The sequence below is a fragment of the Grammomys surdaster genome, unplaced genomic scaffold, assembly GCF_004785775.1.
Source record: "Grammomys surdaster isolate TR1022 unplaced genomic scaffold, NIH_TR_1.0 143, whole genome shotgun sequence".
Lineage (NCBI taxonomy): Eukaryota > Metazoa > Chordata > Mammalia > Rodentia > Muridae > Grammomys > Grammomys surdaster.
This window is the reverse complement of record NW_021604601.1, coordinates 4384879-4392295: the sequence shown is the minus strand read 5'-3', so window position 1 is coordinate 4392295 and position 7417 is coordinate 4384879.

Sequence of the window (7417 nt, the reverse complement as noted above, 5' to 3'; positions counted from 1 at the left end):
GAAACCCTGTCTCAAACAAAACGAAACTTCTCAGAATCGTAACAATAGTTCCAGGTGCTCATCAGAAGGCTTGGTTAGTTTCAAGTGTTGGCACAAAGTGGGTGAAAAGGGTAGATTTGGGACAGGGAGTCTCACCAACCATTGAATACCTGAAGAAGAAACATTACCTGGGTAAAACCATGAAACTTCTATCCACCTTCCCCCACCAAACACAGATGGCTGCTAGAAGGTGAAATCAAGCCATCAAAGGCAGAGGGATACCCCCAAGCCCCAGAACAGTCACAGAGGAAGGAGCAGAGATGTGGGAAGTGGCCCAGAAGTCCTACCAAAGCCTCTCCTGGTACCTTTCTTTCTAGACACGGGCATTACACATTCAACCTGCTTTAGCCTTGGGTTCTGGTCCTTCTCTGCTGGCTTATGCAGTCTCTTCATGATTGCCTCCATAACTCCCCTGGCCTCACCCTAACTGGAGTGAGAGACCTAACTGGGGAACAAATTATTTAGATTTTGAAAAAGCCTGCCTTGGCCAAGATTCAGAGAAACTGTGGCCTACAGCATGAGCTCTGGAGCCCAGACACTTCTCAGTCATGCAATAAGCACATGACTTAGCCTTTCTGCTCCCCAGCCTCCCCCGCTGTAAGTAGGATAAACACGGTTTGTTCTGAGGGATAAATGCATTAATGTATCTGGTATGTTGGAACAGTACAAGACAAGTACCGGCTGATAACCTTGAGTTGCATTTGTTTTTCCTTTGGTTTCAGATTGATTTTGATAATGGGGACTGGGGGACAGTGTGTCTATCCAGTCTTGTAGAACTTTTATAAAAAATTATTACTATTACATATGTGTGTGTGTGTGTGTGTGTGTGTGTGTGCATGTATGTACCATGTGCATGCCAGGTTCCAGAGGAGGACACAGGAGAGAATCAGATTCTCCAAAACGGTAGTTTAGCATTCAAAGATGGATTATTTTTAGGGGTTGCTGGGGTATGATCTGAAACAATGGTTTCATAAGTCACCCTAATTTGTAATTTATTCTCAGTGGTGAAACATTATAAGTTCCTTGCAGGGAACTGAGGAGATAACTCAGTTCCTAATGAATGGATACCCGAGTTCAGTTTCACCTCCCACTTTAAAAGCAACCTGGGATCACATGATTTTGTAATCCCAGCAATAGCAAGACAGAGGGAGGCAGACATACCTGGGCCTGATTGTCAAGTCAGCCTACTCTGGAGTTCTGAGTTCCAGATGCCAGTGAGAGATATTGACTCCAAAGCAAGATGGTTGGCCAACAACCATCATGAGGAACAACACCCAAATCTGACCTTTGGTCTCCATAGGCACATATTGGGATATACTGCAAGTGTAAAACACACACACACACACACAGAGAGAGAGAGAGAGAGAGAGAGAGAGAGAGAGAGAGACAGAGACAGAGAGAGACAGAGACAGAGACACAGAGACACAGAGACACACTCCATTTGGCACCTCACCCTTTCCCTCCATTAAAAAAAAAAAAATGTTTCCCAAGTTATGACCAAGCCTCAGAGGCTGGCCTACTCCAGGCATCCCAAAGGAAAAGGCTCCCTGCAGGGGTGACCCAGCCCCTGCAGCCCTGCTGCTGACAGTATGCATGTATTTGCCTGACCTTCTTCCCACCAGCCTGTGGTCTGAGGCCCTAGGTGTTCAATCATGTTCTTTCTGCTTGTAAATGTGGAAATACTCTGGGCGTTTTATAGCTTTCAACTCTGCTGAGTCTGAATCTAATTTGAGAACTCCATCAGCCCATAAAAACGTTTACCAGCTCACAAACCTTTCACTGGCTATGCCCAGAATCACTGATGTCTCAATGAAAAGGCAGCTGATGACAGGTTGGAGTCTAGCGGAGGCCTAAGGGCACATGGTGCATTTGAACAGTCCCAGATCCCTGTCTGTCCCTCAGCGTGTGGATAGCTGCCACTTGGCAAAGGCCCAGAGTTGGCTACTTGGTGCTGATTTCTTTGCTCCCAGCCTGACTGGACCACTGGTGTTATCACCTCCACTTTCATTCTTTTTGTTTGTTTTTTGTTTTGTTTTTCGAGACAGGGTTTCTCTGTGTAGCCCTGGCTGTCCTGGAACTCACTCTGTAGACCAGGCTGGCCTCGAACTCAGAAATCCGCCTGTCTCTGCCTCCCAAGTGCTGGGATTAAAGGCGTGTGCCACCACCACCTGGCTCCCCACTTTCATTCTTAAGAAAATGTTTGCCATATGCTACCTTTGCCTTCATCTTTTTTCTTTGAAGTTACCTAAAAGGTGCTAAGCAAATGCCCAGGGGCTTAGTCACTGCTGGACCCTGAGCCAGAAGATAGGAGGACGTAGTCTTAGACAGGGCCACTGAGCCTGGCCCTGAGACTGACATGTTCTGAAAGAGGTACTGATGTGACAAGAAGCTTTAACCTTCTGTCTTCAAGGTCTAGGATATTGGCTAGAGACAGTTCCTTCCAGTATGCTTGACCAGAGTTAAAACTATTCAGTCACATGTTGTTTTTCCAAGGGCAGACAAGAAGACACTAGGGATAACCTCTGAATCCAAAAAGTAGTGGTACCCTAAACTCAAGGGAAATCATGTGTGTGCCTTAATCTCTCCTACCCATAGGCCATCAGGGCACAGAGAGCCATCTCTTCCAGTATGCCAACAAGAGAGCATTTATCTTCCTGCCCACGGTGGGACACTGTGGTTTTGAAGAAGTATGTCTTTCCTTCGAAGTTCATTGATGCTTTCTTGATACTCATAAATGTAAAAGCCAGTGTAAGTGGAAAATCCACAGTCCATGTATACTCTTTCAGTAGCCCCTAGGGAGCTCAAAGTATGTGTGTGGGGTGGGGACTTCCTGTCACTCAGTGTTAAATGCAAAGAGAGTCATCCCACTTTTGCCATTCACTAGATCAGCAACCCTGGGAAAGTCACACAACTGTGTTAAGCCTCAGGTTTCTCACTTGCAAAGTAAGGATAGCTATGTTTTCATTGCTGGGAGAGAGCTGTAAAAGAGGGCCAGGAAATAGGAACTGAAACAGAGTGACACACACTTCTGGAACCTTGGTGTAGGGAAGTGTGTGTTCATTTATTCTCAAGCTAAAAAGGAGCATCAGATGTGTTTCCAATGTGAAGGACTTTCTTCCCACTCTGCTTTGCTTAGTTGCTGTCTTTCCCATGCAAATTGCCTCCTGTGACAGGGAGTCCCCCCGCCCCCAACCTTTCCTTCCACCAGGCATCCTAGACAGCATGTAGATAGTTCCATTAGATGATCTCTCTCATCTTGAGTGGACATCATCCCTTGTTCTTATTCCTCTTCATTCTGCAGTAACCACAGTGCATCACATTGTAAATTACCATGGACGTGACCTTAAAAGTAATTCCTTACTTCATATACAGTGTCACGAATAGTGAAAAACATGGACATGTTGTCTTGCCCGAGTCATAGATTCTGTTTTCTGAAAATCAAATCTAAGTATGGCAATCTTGAGTTTAAATGAGCCGTCAGACCTTAAGAAAGTATCTTGGTTTAGTCGGAGAGAATGCTCCTAGCCCTCGAGAGACCAGAGGCCCCAGGGAGTTTAGAGGTTTGATGAGGTGGGGGTGGGGGAATGGGGACATCCTCTTGGAGACAAGAGGGCTGGAAGGAGGTGTGGAATGTAGAATAGTCCAGAGTGGACTGGGAAGGGAATAAAATCTGAAATTTAAAGTAAATAAATAAATAAATAAATAAGCAAGTGGAAGAAGAAGAAAGAGGAGGAGGAGGAGGAGGAGGAGGAGGAGGAGGAGGAGGAGGAGGAATCTTGGAAATTGATCCTGAGCCAGTTTGTGAGCTGAATGAGGCCTCAACCCAGGCATCACCACGTTCACATACCCTATTAGAAGATTGCACTGTTCCACAGATAACCAAAGATTCAAAACACTGCTGATCTTATAAGGCACTGGTGTGGTTCTCATGGGATCTCAGTTCTCATGGGATCCCCTGGCAGGAAGGTTACTGTATAGGAGCAAAACTGGCCTCTACAAGCTCTCTGCTTCTCCTGCTCACCAAGTGGTCCTTCTTGTCCTCACCCCTACTATGATGTCATCTGCCATGAAGCTTTTGTCCCAGGCTCTGCCACACTGTTTAGATTCTCAGCCTTCAGGGCTAAGTAAGCTTTACTGTGTTAGTTACTTGGCCTCGAGTGTTTTGTCATAGCAGTGCAGAGTGGGCTGATTCCCATGTTACAAGTCAAGAAACTGGGAACACAGAATTTGTTGTAAGTGTAAATGTAAAAACCCTAAGAATACGGGTTTCAATGAGGCAAGTTAGCTGAAGAGTGTGTTCCTACATGGTGTTGCCTTTCAGTATGTCACAATCTCCTCTTCACCTTCCATCAGCTAAATCATAGAGATGGCATAGGAAAAGGCTATTGCTGGTAGCTCTGAGAAGAAAAGGGTATCATAAAATAATAAAATGGGGACCTCAACTTGCCTTCAGAGTGGGAGGAAGATTTTTAGGGTAATTACTGCCATGCCAGAACATACATCCATACACTCACCTAATTATAATAAGCCATCTGAAGCTCTCTTTATATGAGTACCTACATGACCCTCAGAACCATTCCATACAAACTAAGTGTTGAATAATTGACAATGGTCCTAAAACTTGTATATTATGGAAATCCAAACTAACGCTGAGTCATTCTAATATTAGTATCCCTACCTCTTAACCTGGTACCAGGTAAATGAGGAGATCTTGGCATGTAGACTCACTGCAATCTATACAGATCCTTGGATCTCTTTGCTTTCATTTGGTCGGCAATGAACTATTAGCAAGAAACAGAGCAGTTAAAATAATAACAATAATAATAACAATAATAATAATAATAACACAACCTGTTGCCTTTATTTTATTTTTATTTGAACATCAAATATGTGGAGAAGATGGTTTACAGGGGCTTGAGCATCCCACTGGATTCTTTGCCATTTCAAGGTGCAAAAGAGGCTTACAAGTGTGTTTCATTAAAAAAGCAAAGCTGCTGCGACGAAACGGGATCACATCAATGGTAGTATGCGTCAGAAGAGTGTAGTAACCCATCAAACACAATTGGGCATCTGTGCCTTTCCTCATAAAACAAGAACTCTACACTAAAGAATATGTAGTGCACAAAAAGCATTGTTTGTAAGCTGTGAAAGAACATAGACTGGCATAATGTCACTTAGTAATTCAAGTCTCAATGACCAATGACCTCTCTGTGAAGACAAAGGGGTCCATGTCCTAGGCACCTGCTCGTGGGACTGTATGTCATTTCCAGGGTGCACAGCTCCATACAGAGACACAAACTATGGGATTTACATGTTTGAAAAAGTTCAGGCACATTCGAATGCAAAAGAAAGGGGGCGGGGAGAAGCAAATAGAAATTTCTCCTAAGTCTCTGAAACACGGTGCAAAATTGAGACAGTGCCATAATTCAGACAGCAGTCACTTAGAAAGCAAGTCTAAAGGACTTTAAAAGAGACCACACTTTAATTTAAATGGATAAGATATGAAGCTAGAGACAGAGCCTGCTCACACTAATGGAAAGATGGATATTTGGGACCACAGGTAGATGTGTTGGCTCCAGTTGAAAGAGAGTACATTTTCATGGAGTTAATCTAGGAAGTGCACAGTGTAAGCTGGATCAACCTCCCAAGACTTGTACCAAAGAGAATCATGATTGCCTTATGCGCTACTGTATGACGTTCTAGTTGCCTTTAGAAGACTTAGGTTCCCCAAGCAAGTCTGACTGTATTAGACATTACTACGGTCCTAGTGATCATTCTCAGTATCCACAGTACATCTCAGAGTTGCAAAGTATGAATAGGAAGAGATTTGTAATTGACTTCATGCAGGTGTACAGGTAACTCCAAACCAACGGCTGGAGTCAATGACTTTTCAATGTATAAAACTTCAGAGTATGGACACCACAATGTGATTAAAAAGAAATTATTATTAAGTCGCTTATTTGTTCAGCCCCAAAGGCATAAGATATGGCATACAAAAATCATATCTCCAATGTTGCCAGGAAATCTATCAAAGACATGATTTCCTTGGGGTCTAGACTTCGTCACCTACATTGATAGGGTCGTTTCTTTGGATGACCAGAATCAAATCAGCAAGCTAAACAATAGCTAACAGAAACTTAGGCAGACCCTGTGCTGGATTTTTCTTTGGATTTCACTGCTGCTGCTACACTCTTCCTTTGAACTCAAGCCGCCATTTTGGAAATTGCTGCCAATGAAGCTAGTTATTATTTTATTACAGTGCAGACAGAAGTGAAATTCTGAAACCTGGGGCATATTCAGGATGCCAGAATAATGTCCATACACTTTATTTCCATTTTCCCACCTGTTATTCAAATTCCTACATCTCCATACCCACTTCATGCTGACTCTTTGGGTAGATTATTACATTCAACTTTTAAATTATCTCCAGGTGAGGGGGAAAGTACAGGTTTGCCTCTCTAGCATGTCCCCAATGCCCCAACACAATAGCAGCTAAAAGATGTCAGCTGCTCAAATTTGGCACTTCAGATAAGGGTAAAAAGAGATTGCCAAACATTGTTTGAAACTTGTGGGCTAACACTTCAGCTGTCTAATGTTCTCTGCCCATTTCAAACTTACTATCATAACACGAATACAAACACAGTAGATGGGATAATGTAAAACCCTCCACTAGAGTATTGTTTGGATTTAGCTGGTATTATATCGTCTAAAGTCCTAGAAGGTTTTTTTTTAAATTTTTGTTTTTATTTTTGTAAAAGAAAAATCTCAGTATAAACATTAAAAAGAACCCACTGACCCATTAGCTACTGTCCAAAAATATTACTACTGATATTTTGGTAAAAGCAAAATTAGCTGCCCTGAATAATTTTCCTTCTCAGGCAAAATCTCTGCTACATAAGACTGTCATTCAACATCCAACAATAGGCATGTAGATTAGTGCTATTTTGTCTACTGTGGATATAAAAGTTGATATGAAATGTGATCTTCATTTAAATGAAAATCACCAGGCTTTAGGCATTAATAACTGCATACATGACACAGTAGTTTGAAAAGTCTACCAAAAAAAAAAAAAACCCTAAATATTTTCCCTTGGTTTTTGCACTGTTAACCCAATCAAATTAAAACTCAAAACAGAACTATTACATTCAATTGTCCAATAAACAAGCAATTAAATTTCAACAAAAATATATATTATACTACATAAGGTGCTTCTTAAACAAACATAAACAAAAGAGTTAGGTTCTTAAACACGTTCTTAAAGCAGATTTATAAAATTGTCTCAGAATTTGATGACCAAGTATGAGAAATTTAAAAAGAAGAAGAAGAAGAAGAAGAAGAAGAAGAAGAAGAAGAAGAAGAAGAAGAAGAAGAAGAAGAA